Raw genomic sequence first — 15098 nt, forward strand, 5'->3', positions numbered from 1 at the left:
GCTCTCTTTTTGGGGAGCCTATGCATGTCCATATATTCTCACAATTGTTCTTAACAATGTAATAGTTATGCATGCCTATTAGACTAGGTAATAATGTTGTTCATTTAGTCTCAATAAACAAACAATCCACTAACCCCTAATTTCTTCAATTTTTCGGCACCCATAATGTAAAGGGTGGTCTATTTTTATTTTTGTCATGTGTACTAATGTCACACATTATGTATAATGTAACATGTACAAAATTTACTAATTAATTTTAATGCATATTTACAATTAAATATCATTATGTAAATTAATTAATTATACATGACAATTAGTCTAGTAATTCATAATTACATATTATAAAATGGACCATGGAAAAATAATTCATTCTAATCTCAATTGTTTCATTAAACAAATTTTAGTAATAAAATATTTTAATTACTAAAACGAATCTTATTTAATCGAATTATAATAAGATACATATTTCCTCTCATAAATATAAATTGTTCTTATTTAAGGAATTAATTAACTTGTATCAATATACAACTAATTAACTTTATTGATTAGGGCTTCATCCTATAGGTGTGACCTTAAGGGATCAGCTGACCACCACCGTCCTACGACAGTAACGTCAAACTCTAGCAAGCCAATCGTTACCGATTAATTTTGGTCAGTTGACTATAATAGAATCGTCCCTTGTGTATTCTTATTTGAGATTTAAAAATGATATTCAAATGATGTGATTGCACTATTGTTGAGGACGCTTACTCCAACAGATAAGAGTTAAGGGAGAGATAATCAACTGGCATAATATGATCTGGAACAAGTGGTGCTTACCCAAACATGGATTTATGGCTTGGATTTATCAACATAAGAACATGAATACAAAGGAGAAGCTTTATAAACTAGGCATAACTACAGATGATACCTGTCTCATTTGTGGCCGTCAATCTGAAACCATGGAGCACCTCTTCTTTGCGTGCGAATACAGTAAGGAGGTGATTTCACTGGTGGGTCAATGGATTGCAGTATCTCTGCCTACTCAAAACGTCCTTGAATGGAGATTGGGAAGGGGAGGTCCAAAAACCAAAGTAGATCTGATAAATGCTGTGATTAATGCGTGTATCTATCATGTTTAATTTGGAGGCAACGGAATTTGTGCAAGCATGAATTCACTATCACTCATCCCAGGAAACTGCTAACACCATTGTTGAGGAAGTTCAGATCAGAATAGGGGTTTTCTGCAAGACGGCTCTAGAAAACGAAAAACTCTGGATGCATCGCCTAATTGGGGCGGACAGAGGATGAAAGGAGAAGTAAAGAGTAGACTGCGGATACATGGTTTGCATAGATCTGGTTTTGTTGATTGAGGAAGATGATGAGATGCAAATATGATAGACGGGATTGGGATTATATGTCAATTTGTTGTTGTTTTTTTTCCCTTGATGTCTTAAAGTCAGTAAGAGTTTTATGTATGAGCCCATATCGTTTTGGTTAGCAGTTAGCCCAGGCCCTATTTTCTTGATGTACGGGCCTAGATATCCTTTTGTATGGACAACTTTCTTCCTTTTGATATAATACTTACATTTTATCAAAAAAAAATAGACTCCTATATAAAACCATTTCAGTGAAAGACGGGTCAAATATGTTTAAAGTGGTGATATTTTTGGGCCCTACAATGCAACTTGTTATTTGTTTTATGTTTAAAGTAGGTGGATATTTGACCCATTTATAACTATAGACGGATATTTCCCGTCTATAATGAAAATTTGTGAAACAATTTACAGAAAGTAATTTTGCCCCTATTTCATATGCAATACACTACTAAGTAGATTAACTAATTTTGGCATTAAGAAAAATCTATTCATCACTATAAAAAAGTTCTAATAAAGAACAGTTATAAATCATTCTTAGTTATAACATTAAACCGTTTTATTCTCAAAGTTTCTTATCCTATGATAACAGTCGTAGAGTAGTCAACGTGTTTTATAGTAAAAGTTCACAGAGGTGCAAGATATTATGTATGTAAAGGTTAAGAGAGGTTTTCGTTAATATCCGTTCTAGTTAATGTTCATATACACGCCAGATTTTCTCTCTTTTACTAGGATCTTTTATGTTAAAAAAAGAAGTAAACCAAGTGGTGTTAGTCCAGTGGTAGCCGAGTTAAACCTTGAAATTTGCATAAATGCAGGAGTTGAGAGGTCCCGGGTTCAACTACCAGCTGTGTAACATCTCTATCTACCAAGGAGCCTTAACAAGACCTTCCCCAGCAGATAAGGACGTTACCATCTCGGTTGCCTGAGGACAGTAATAATCAAACGTCGATAAAAGAACTATTAAAATAGATTACAAATGATTAAATAAAATAAAAAGGTACAACTCATAAGATCTATCAACTATGTGGAACTATCTCTGTCATGACTCGTGGTAGACTCATCCCTCCAAGTATACCGCTATGATCCAGATATCAACCTGCTAAGACCGACACAAGCCAGTAGTAATATATCTTCATACCGTGTCATTCTGACTCCCTAAGAACATCGATTATCGCTAAGGCTAAAAGAAGCATTGATTTGCTCGTATAAAGGTCTCAGATCACTCCACGATTTGGTACATACTCTATTTTCTCTCCCTAGTATAGACACTTAACCCTAGGAAAATATGCCCCGTAGAACTGCCATTGAAAAGTTTAGGTCTTATGAAAAGAAGATTGATGATATTGTGAGTGAACTTCCGGAGTTCTTTTCTCGCTTAAAAGTGGTTCTCGTTGATGTCATACTCGGCAGGCTATTGAGCTTGGGTCCTGCATTAACCCTCATCGAAAGTATCTTAAGGGGTGGTATTGATCTTCGCTTGACTCCGGTGGTCTTAGCTAACGACATCACGAGAGGTAAGCTATTATGTAATATACTTAGCAGCATATTACGCTATGATGTGACCTGGTGCTCATCCCTTTTTTTTTGAACTTGTCTCAGCAACCGTTCGTATGAAGCGTGAAGAGCTGAAGAAACTGGAGGGCGAAGTAGTGTAGTTCTTCAAGCGTCTGGAGAGGGTGCTTAGATGGACTGCTTTGGTCGATTTGTGTCAAGGCAACGGAAGAATCTTCGTGGGTCCTTATGAAGAAACCATACTCTTGGATGTGTATATGGACCACTTTTTAGAAGAGGCCTATGCGAGCACGACATCATCGTCTTCTCTTGAGGATTAGTAACAAAGTAGTACTATGGCTAGCTCTTGTAGGAGAGTTAGTCTTCTTGATGTTCTGTACGAAGTTACTAGTATCATCATTATTAAGTTAGTTGTTAAAGGCTTGTTTGCTTTTGAAAGCATGTTTTAAAACACATGTGAAAACAGGTAAGTTGGATGGTTAGCAAAACCTATTATTATGATTAGCAACAATAATCGCACATAACAAACAACATGCAAATACAAAATCAAGGGTGACGCAAATAGCATATCACAATTAACTTGCAATAAAATCAAATATGACGCGCTAGGTCTGGAGCTGGTCACTAAACATATTTACCCATGCTAATTATTCTACCCCAATAAATTATTTAGACGAATCCTAAGTGTTTCTAAGTGAATCTCTAATTTTAGTGATCTAAATAATTCTACTCATTTTAATAAGTCTTACCCAGGCGCGCTCCTCGTTAGGTAAACGGAGTTTAATCCTCATTTACGGTCACAAGGTCGCTCTGATACCAACTGTAACAACCCGGATTTTTAATGACTTAATTAAGGGATAAAAGCGGAATAAAACTAAGTCATTGCTATAAAAATGAATCCAGATCGTCATGGATCACTCACACATGGCTAAATAATTTAGTCGAGAGATTTAATTACAAATTAAACCAACATTAAAAGCTCCTCTCATAACTCAGTATGCCCTTTTAAGGGTGTCTCCACCTGACTCGTTCTTGGTACCTGAAAAACATTTAAACAAAAGTCGCTGAGCGATAGTAACCTAACCATTCTCCTATCATCGCCTTAATCATTCAAAAGCAGGAATGCGAATGGAAATAAAATGCATAAATAAGAATCACATAAAGCATACATCATGTAAGTTCTCTTATCACAACATTCTTGATATACAAATGGTACAATAATATTACTCAAAGATATTAAGAAACCATTTTAGTAATACAACAACACTTAACAAAGTTAAGCACATGTGAGCACAACAAGTCCTAATCATCAAACATGTGACATTATTACCTTAATCTTCCTTTATCACGCAGTAACATTATTCACCATATAACAATTTCATCGATAAATCTAACATGTATCATGTGAGTAAAAACTGTAGTCATTTCTTTTAAAAACCTTTGTTTTCTTAACAAATAAGCACGGGACGTGACTACTAATGTCACACGCATACTCATGGCTTGCATCTCACCTTAAGTACGAATGTGAACATCAATCCCGCCAATCATACCGATTCTAGGAGGTTTACATCTCACCCCTAGTGCTCAGTAGGACCGGACAACTAAGTTGACTTGGTTTAACAACCAGAACCGTGGGGAAGAACAGACTGCTAATGGATGGTCTCAGAGGTCCCATTTAAGTGACATGTCCCATACACTTCGAGGCACCAAGACAATCGCAACCGTCAAGGTCTGCACACGATCGCAACCGTGAAATAATAATTGCCAAGATATCTGAAAGGTAGTAAAGCTGATCAAGCTCCTATCAATATATGCGCATATATCCACTCTACAACTTCTTGGAACACGCAGCTCCTCAGTGGCAGCTGGTCGACTACTATACTAACGACAATCCCTCCACACGCAGCTTCGGGATGTGCTGTCCGTACTTATATAGCATAAGCTCTCTAAGCATTCTTCCATCACGTCGATCCCTAAACCTTACCAAGTTAGCGCCCAACATGTAGCACATAAGACTCAAACATGTCTCATAGAGACGATGATACATCGATATGCGGACCATCTCAACATATCGACAATACAACGACACTTGGCTCAGAGGTCCCATTCAAGGGGCATACCCAAGTAAACCGGGGAAAGATTCCATGGCTCAGAGGTCCTATTTAAGAGGCATAGCTAAGTTACCGTTTACTGATATTCTGGTCTCAACGGTCCCATTTAAGGGACATGTCCCAGAGTGCTAGAAACTTTTGAATAAGAAAAGTAAACATAAATAAATTCATCTTGCTTTATCTTTTCTGAAATCTTTAGGATTTGGTAAATCTTATTTGGAATTTATTATTTCTAAATTCTTTATTTGAGGAAGGTATTTAGATTTTTACTATAGTAAGCTTAAGTTTAAGCTTCGTTTTTAATGAGCTTATTCAATCTTCTTTTTAATAAAAAATGGTTATTTAATAAACATTTTATGTAATTCATTTGGAAGCACTACTAAATTATTTCAAAAAATTTTAGAAACTAGGATTTTAATACTTTTATAAAAGATATGAACTAAGTCACTTATTTATTAAGTAACTTTCCTTGTAATTTGGAGAAACGTTTAAATCTTGTAAACCATTTTAGATTTGAAAACATTATCGAAACTTTTGACTTTCAAACCTTTAAAAGAATTGTTATTAGACTTTAATATTTAATAAAATTTAAACTTATCTTTTCTATCTTTAGCTATATTTAAAGCGGAAAGGTATGATCCCTTTAGGCTGGTGGTTACGAGCTAAACTATTATTACTCATTTAAAAGTTAACATCTCACTAGATTACGTACCACTTAAACAAGTAATGCAAAAATTATGAGATAACATGTCAGTCATACGTCACACAACCGTAAATAAATGTAACCAATCAAGATATGTTTTAATTATATTCCCTAATCATGTTTCTAGGTGAGAAAATAAATAACACAACGATAATCAATTGCTATCATGAAATTTTAACATGCAAGTCTAACTAAATTAAACATTTAAGGAGTACAGATGTATATTTCATGTCATTATTAAAAAAATAGTTTAGCGGTCTTAATCAAATTTTAATAGTCAAGCAAATTACGGAATTCATATTTAAACATATTCATTAACATTAGCATAACAAGTCTTGTAAAAATTAAGGAGGGATAGAAGAAGGTCGGGTTACCGAAGTTAGTGAAATAAAAGGATGTGTTTATTAATCCTATTTATTAATAAATAATCGTTATTAATAAAGTCACAAGTCCGTCTTGAATCCGTTATAAAAGCAGGAGAAGTCCAAGTCCGAAACCCGTCAATCAAACCTTGAATTACGAAAGGTCAAGGTAGTAAATCGGGCCCAACCCGTATCATTCGAAGCCATATAAACAAAAACGGAGTATTACAAGTTTTTCCCCAAATTAATTTGGATTTTACGCAGATGAACTCACCCCTCCACAACCTGTGAGGAGCAGCGATGGGAGCAGCAACCATGGCGGCACCTGTGGTTTCGACGACGGCTCTGCAGCGGTAGTCGAAGAGCAGAACAAGGAGAAAAGCAGTCAGGAGAACGAAAACACAGGAAAGAGCGAAGAGATAGACAGAGGTGAAGGGAAACGAAGGCTTACGACGGTGGTGGTGTTTCGATGGCAACAAAAAGTGACGGCGGCAGCAGGGAAGCGTCTTCTCGGTGGTCCGAAAGCATCAGAACAGAATGAGAGGGAGCAGTGAGGAAGATCAGCGGCCCTATTGAACAAAGCCGAGAAGGACAAGGACGTACACGAGGAAGTTGGTGATGGTCAGAGCTTGGGTGACTCGAGTCTGGTGCTCCGGTGATGGTGAATGCCGAGGTGATGCACGAGTGAATATCAGGTACGATTACTGAATCTGATGGTGTGACGAATGGTGGTCGTGGCAGTGCAAGGATGCGGCATTGGTGTCGATTTATGGTTCGGAGTGGAGAGTGACGAGCATTGTTTCTGTTTTCGAAACAGAAGGAAAACAGAGGAGCAAAATGGAAGTAAAGGCTGCGGTTTGGAGGTCGAATGGTGGCGTATGGTGGTGGTCATGGCTTCTGTTTTGAAACAGGGACGGAGAGCAGGGGTAGGAGTACGGAGGAGAGGTGCTCACAGCGGTAGGGAAGGCGAGTTGGTGTCGGGTCGATGTTTTGTTACATGAATAGGCGTGAGTGTTGGCTGGTGACGGAATCGGTATTGACTCGGATTTGGCCGAGTGCATTGCAAAAGTTTAATGGGTGATTTTGATGACGTTGATTACCAAAACTAGGATAAATTGAGGATAGTTATAAGTAGATGATGATGGTGATGAAATGGTGATGGAGATGGTAAAAGAGAAGTGTTATAGTCAAAAATATAAGCAAGATGTGTATAGTGTAGTTATAGAACACATGTGACAGGGTAAAGGTAGTGATAAAACAATAAGCAGAGGGAAAGATACATGTGAATGTATAGTAATACATGTGAACTAAGGCAGCTGAACAATGGAGGTGTATAGTGGAAATGACAAAACTACATGCAGGGAAAACAAGAGAATCAAGGTTGACATAGCCAAATGTTTGATACACTATAGAATGAGTAAGATAAAAGTTTGGGGTGATGTGAAGAAACATTATTGAATAAGGCAACGATTGTCATCGTATTTTTATTTGAGACAAGTTTTTGATTATAATTAAAATAAACGAAATCATTTATAGAAATTTAGATTGAGAACGAATTGAGATAAACGTAGGTTAATATAATTGGGGAATTATAAAAGTAGTTTTAATTGTAATTAAATCAAATTAATTTGTAGCAGTTTAACACGGGGTGTTACATTATGTAAATCGTTTTTATCAAAAGTAAGATTAACGAAATTGCTTGTAAGATGTTGGAATAATTTAAATTAAAATGGAAATGTGACGAAAACAATTTAAAATATGCGTGGAAAAATATAAAAGCAGATCTATATATAATTAAGTCAAATTAATCAGTAGTGATTTAATACGGGGTGTTACAGTAGTACCCCTTTAAAGAAGTTTTGTCCTCGAAACTTGAAAAAGAAAGTCGAACTTTAAAACAATCAACATTTTAAACGAGATTCAAGTATGCCACCCATTTTGAACAATAAAAATTTGAAATATTTTTATTTGATCATGAAAAACTTCATTTTTGAAATTTGATATTCCAAATAGTAAGAAGGTACTTGAAATTGCTTGAAAAATTATAAAGGTTTTGAAAAGATTGTCAAATAACACCTGAACAAAATTATTAAATTCCAATGAGAAGAAAATGAAGGTTAACGACTTTCAAAATTTTTGAAGATTCGATGACAAAGAGACCTATCAGGAGGAAAGGTAGGCAACATACACTGCACGGAAAAAAAAAGCTCGATCAAATGAAGAGGAGATGTCAGAAGGATAGGTGTAAACAAAAGCGGATATGAAAAGCGGCTGAAATTTTTGAGCACTTAAGCGGCATGAAAGAAAACAATATATATATATATATATACACATGTTAGAAATTTAGAAGAGGGGAGAGGGTAAAAAGGAGTTAATGGAAGTATCGATGATTTTATAAAAGGACAAGTTACGGTTCTATCATCGTTCATTCTTCTCTCTTTACTATTTCCAACGGATCCCTACACCACTCTACTCCTTCTTTTTCCAACGGCACTGCTACAGTAACCCCTCCTCTACAAAACACTCAAATTCAAATATCTTACTCACTTAATTCCTTCTTTCCATAAACATCTTTCAAGTCCATAATCATTGATCATGGCTACTCCATACGACGAGCTCCATGAGTCAGTTAAGAAGTCTCTCGATGAAGTGAAGACTCTGCTTAGTTGGTTAATGGTCCTCTTTGTTGTAATGGTTTCTTTCTTTGTAATGCTTGTGGTAAACCTATGTTAAGAAATTGGGTAACAACCCTGATCCAATAAAACGATGTTTTTAATACAGTGAAATCTTTTCCACTCCCAGCTCACAAAATTCCTTATACTCGGATTTCATTACATTCAAATGACGGATTATTCCTTAAAATTGTAAAGTAAAAAATCTCGAATTCCCATTAAACAAACTGATTATAATCCTTTAGTAAAGAAGCTAAGTGGAACGGACTCCTTTCCTTAATCCAATTAATCATCACTTTAACGTGTCCTCTTTTATGGGATTTATACCAATACCCGAAGTGGTTATTACGGAAGCCATTATATCCCAAAAATTTTGTACTTTAAAATCAAACAATTGTGTACCATCATACTTCTCCTAACAAAACTTGTCTAACATGTTAGTCCCACAATAACAGTTGTCCTGACATTTTTGGACGTATTCCTGTTCAGTTGTCGCCAAGTTGAAACTTGAATTTCGGCCACAAAATTTTCCACATGTTCAAACAAACTCTTATTCGGATGTATGTTTTCTCAGTCATTAGTTCCATTATAAAAAGGTGGTAATCGTGTCATATATCACACCACTCTCTCTTTTTATAATTCTCCTTCAAATCCAGCATCTTTACACGAAATGTCTTTTACCACTGATGTCAATATAGTTAGGCACTATGAGAGTAAGATTGGGGACATAGTTCAACAAATTCCTCCCTTTTTCATCCGATTGAAGGTAGTTCTTACAGAATAAACTATTTGGAACCTACTAAACCATGCTCCAGCATTAAGTCTCTTGGGAAACATTCTATGGGAGGGTCCCGATCCACATCTCTCTCCCATAACTCCGGCCGAGGAGGTTACCAGGGGTAAGTTTGACTCTATCATACTCTGTACGTAAAATCACCTATTCCCACAAATTAATTATAATGAACTCAACCTTCTTGTCCTGTTACAGAAATTATTCGGAAGAAAAGTGAAGAGTTAAAACAGCTAGAAGATGAGGTTGTGGAGATATGCAAGCGACTTCAAAAGATTATGGTGTGAAAAACAGTGGTTGATTTGTGCACTGGATGGGGAAGGATCTTTGTCGGTCCATATGAGGATACTAAGCTCCTCGATATATACACCGACCGAATGATGGAGGAGGATGAGGAAGAAGCGATGCAAGCGGCCTCGTCATCTTCAGAAGACAGTTGTAACATTGGGGCTAAATTTTATTAGGATTAAGATCTTAATAAATAAAGTAACAAGCTAAAATATAACGCCTGTATTCCTCCCAATGTTATGAATCATCAAGTCCATTACTGCAAAATTACCATGATATCCCAAATCAAAACTTCTAATTCTCGCATATCCACTAGCATTGAAACTTGTGTCCTATAAATCCTTTACACACTCAGTTGAGTCCTAAATTGTCATACATATATCTCCAATAGGTCATATACGTCCACAATAATAGTGAGTCACTACATCCTACAGTCCCAATTAATCTATCATGGCAGGTATAACCTCAAAATAGTTACTCTTATAACACAACTTTTAAACGGTTACTCTTAAACTGTTATATTTTACCGTAAGGGATCTTGTCAGTCGAATTCTGACTTTCATACTACCAAGGTTGATTTCTTACTGACTTAACCGACTAACAATCCACCGTCATGACAATCGTGACGCTATTCGTTCCACTGGTCCCTCATCTGTATGGTTCACCTCACTAACTTCTGAACAAGCTACCACACACAAGCCAGTAGTAATATATCTTCATACTGTGTCATTCTGACTCCCTAAGAACATCGATTATCGCTAAGGCTAAAAGAAGCATTGATTTGCTCGTATAAAGGTCTCAGATCACTCCACGATTTGGTACATACTCTATTTTCTCTCCTTACTATAGACACTTAACCCTAAGAAAATATGCCTCGTAGAACTGCCATTGAAAATGTTAGGTCTTATGAAAAGAAGATTGATGATATTATGAGTGAACTTCCGGAGTTCTTTTCTCGCTTAAAAGTGGTTCTCGTTGATGTCATACTCGGCAGGCTGTTGAGCTTGGGTCCTGCATTAACCCTCATCGAAAGTATCTTAAGGGGTGGTATTGATCTTCGCTTGACTCCGGTGGTCTTAGCTAACGACATCACGAGAGGTAAGCTATTATGTAATATACTTAGCAGCATATTACGCTATGATGTGACCTGATGCTCATCCCTTTTTTTTTTTGAACTTGTCTCAGCAACCGTTCGTATGAAGCGTGAAGAGCTGAAGAAACTGGAGGGCGAAGTAGTGGAGTTCTTCAAGCGTCTGGAGAGGGTGCTTAGATGGACTGCTTTGGTCGATTTGTGTCAAGGCAACGGAAGAATCTTCGTGGGTCCTTATGAAGAAACCATACTCTTGGATGTGTATATGGACCACTTTTTAGAAGAGGCCTATGCGAGCACGGCATCATCGTCTTCTCTTGAGGATTAGTAACAAAGTAGTACTATGGCTAGATCTTGTAGGAGAGTTAGTCTTCTTGATGTTCTGTACGAACTTACTAGTATCATCATTATTAAGTTAGTTGTTAAAGGCTTGTTTGCTTTTGAAAGCATGTTTTAAAACACATGTGAAAACAGGTAAGTTGGATGGTTAGCAAAACCTATTATTATGATTAGCAACAATAATCGCACATAACAAACAACATGCAAATACAAAATCAAGGGTGACGCAAATAGCATATCACAATTACCTTGCAATAAAATCAAATATGACGCGCTAGGTCTGGAGCTGGTCACTACACATATTTACCCATGCTAATTATTCTACCCCAATAAATTATTTAGACGATTCCTAAGTGTTTCTAAGTGAATCTCTCATTTTAGTGATCTAAATAATTCTACTCATTTTAATAAGTCTTACCCAGGCGCGCTCCTCGTTAGGTAAACGAAGTTTAATCCTCATTTACGGTCACAAGGTCGCTCTGATACCAACTGTAACAACCCGGATTTTTAATGACTTAATTAAGGGATAAAAGCGGAATAAAACTAAGTCATTGCTATAAAAATGAATCCAGATCTGTTGGAGCTTGTGTCTTCCACAAATTAGTGTGATAACATTTATAAATCTCTTATAGGTTCACAAGGGTATACTTCGTATTTTATCAGTTGATTAACGATTACCTAATAACGGTTGGCTTGCTAGAAAGTTTGACGTTATTATCATACTGATGGCGGTGATCAACTCGTCCCTAAAAGTCACACCTAAAGGATGTGTTTGAGAGATGTGGTTATGGAAATGTAATCACATTGATGCCTTATATGACTAAACAGTTAGGCAATGTGATGATGAGACGATTATTTAATGCCGATTAAATAATATTAGCTGAGACGAATTAACTGTCAATTCGTAAATTGAATATAATAAGTTATATTTAATTAATGTATATAATGTTAGCTTGGACGAATTAATATGTTAATTCGTAATTAAATGTAATCGGTTATATTTAATTAGCTAATTATAAATATGCGATATTTATAGTTAAAGTATATTTTATTCGAGATTGTTATAATAAATGTTGTCAGGCCGGATTTAATAATTCGACTACAATCGGTTATGTATGGACTTATTAAAACGGGACAACATATATGATAATTAATAAAATGTACATATAATATACATTTTGATAACTACCCAAAAATAAGAAGATATTTTCTCCTTATTTTTGGTTGGTAGTTTGACCGAAAAAAAGAAGAGAAAAATCTCCCCTAATACTCCTCTTTCACGGTTTAAAGAGGGGGTATAGGTTAGATTATTTTCTAATTCTTTTGACCTAATTTTTGTCTCTCATCAAAAACACAACAAAACCCTAAAAATTAATCAGTTAATTGAGGGATCGATTCTAGCAAGAACAAAATGGCATATCTCATATCATCTTGGGTGCAACTGATAGGCGAATATCATTGCGATATTGTTCTTAGGCCGATTTTGCTAGGACCGAAGGTTGATTTCATAATCTCTCTATTTTGTTTATGCAAATTTCTTTTATGACTAATTTTCATATCTATAATTTCGTTATAATCCATATAATGTTAATGGAAGTATACCGGTATTTCCTACAAGATCGTCATGGATCACTCACACATAGCGAAATAATTTAGTCGAGAGATTTAATTACAAATTAAACCAACATTAAAAGCTCCTCTCATAACCCAGTATGCCCTTTTAAGGGTATCTCCACCTGACTCGTTCTTGGTACCTGAAAAACATTTAAACAAAAGTCGCTGAGCGACAGTAACCTAACCGTTCTCCTATCATCGCCTTAATCATTCAAAAGCAGGAATGCGAATGGAAATTATATGCATAAATAAGAATCACATAAAGCATACATCACGTAAGTTCTCTTATCACAACATTCTTGATATACAAATGGTACAATAATTACTCAAAGATATTAAGAAACCATTTTAGTAATACAACAACACTTAACAAAGTTAAGCACATGTGAGCACAACAAGTCCTAATCATCAAACACGTGACATTATTACCTTGATCTTCCTTTATCACGCAGTAACATTATTCACCATATAACAATTTCATCGATAAGTCTAACATGTATCATGTGAGTAAAAACTGTAGTCATTTCTTTTAAAAACTTTTGTTTTATTAACAAATAAGCACGGGACGTGACTACTAATGTCACACGCATACTCACGGCTTGCATCTCACCTTAAGTACGAATGTGAACATCAATCCCGCCAATCATACCGATTCTAGGAGGTTTACATCTCACCCCTAGTGCTCAGTAGGACCGGACAACTAAGTTGACTTGGTTTAACAACCAGAACCGTGGGGAAGAACAGACTGCTAATGGATGGTCTCAGAGGTCCCATTTAAGTGACATGTCCCATACACTTCGAGGCCCCAAGACAATCGCAACCGTCAAGGTCTGCACACGATCGCAACCGTGAAATAATAATTGTCAAGATATCTGAAAGGTAGTAAAGCTGATCAAGCTCCTGTCAATATATGCGCATATACCCACTCCACAACTTCTTGGAACACGCATCTCCTCAGTGGCAGCTGGTCGACTACTATACTAACGACAATCCCTCCACACGCAGCTTCGGGATGTGCTGTCCGTACTTGTATAGCATAAGCTTTCAAACCATTCTTCCATCACGTCGATCCCTAAACCTTACCAAGGTAGCGCCCAACATGTGTGGACATGGGCCACGGGGGCGCTTGGGAACAAGTGTTTGCATTTGTGGAGTCGCCACCAATTTATTGTGGAAAATTGGAAACCGTTCGAATACCTCGTGCCATGTCAAGACACAAAGTAGTGACATGAACACCAAGAACTCGTTACCCTTAGCATTCTATGTCTAGAATGACTCTCGTGGATGCCAATGAACACGGATGTTCACAGAGATCTGGAGTAAGGGGTGAGGGTATGTATTAGGAAGCTCTTTTGATCGAACACCTAATCCCGCCCGCCTCGATAGCGGCCTCTACTAATGATTAGGGAAATTGTCTATACTCGATATATTGACGGTTATATGCATGCAATGCAACATCCAATAAATTGATCCTAGCATGTGAAAAATTAGACTAAGTCGGTGAACAACTAATTTAGCATACAATTGAGTCGAAGTAGGGATTTAGATTTAATTACATGTGAAGACAAGTAAATAAATCATACATAATAAATACGAATACGAAATAAAGAAATAAATTACAATTGATAAACTTGAATTTACGTCATAAACATGCCCAAAAGAGTTTTAGAAATAAAATAAAAGAATAAATGAAAATTAGAAAATTGGAAAAAATAAGGAAATTGGAAATTGATTTAAATTAGGAAAATTGGAAAATAAGGAAATTTGAAGAAAAGGAAAATTTGGAAAATAAGGAAAATATGGAAATTTGGAAAATAAGGAAAATATGGTGAATAAGGAAAATATGGAAAATATGGAAATTTGGAAATTATGTCGAATTATGGTGATAATAAGAATAATGGTTAATTAAAATCCTAATTAGAAACCCTACGTCAAAACGAGAAGAGTTCAGAGGCAGAAACCACCTCAGAACAGGTGCATCATCTGCTGCGTCCTCTGGAAGAGGCGCAACACTTTCTGCGTCTGTTCTTGAGTTGGGTTTTGAATGTGAAAGTCAGACTCGCGGTTTTTTAATGTTCGTTGGTTAATTTACATTAATTTATTGATTGGTAACTCGAGTAGAAGTGATTAATTGATTTACATGCATCTGGGATCGTCATGAAGTGAAAGAAAACAATTTAAAACGAATTATTATAAGTTAGATATTATTTACGATTTTGGAATTGATTTATTTACAAACTTGAATTTAATGGTGGAAAC

The sequence above is a fragment of the Silene latifolia genome, chromosome 3 (genome assembly GCF_048544455.1).
Source record: "Silene latifolia isolate original U9 population chromosome 3, ASM4854445v1, whole genome shotgun sequence".
Classification (NCBI taxonomy): Eukaryota; Viridiplantae; Streptophyta; class Magnoliopsida; order Caryophyllales; family Caryophyllaceae; genus Silene; species Silene latifolia.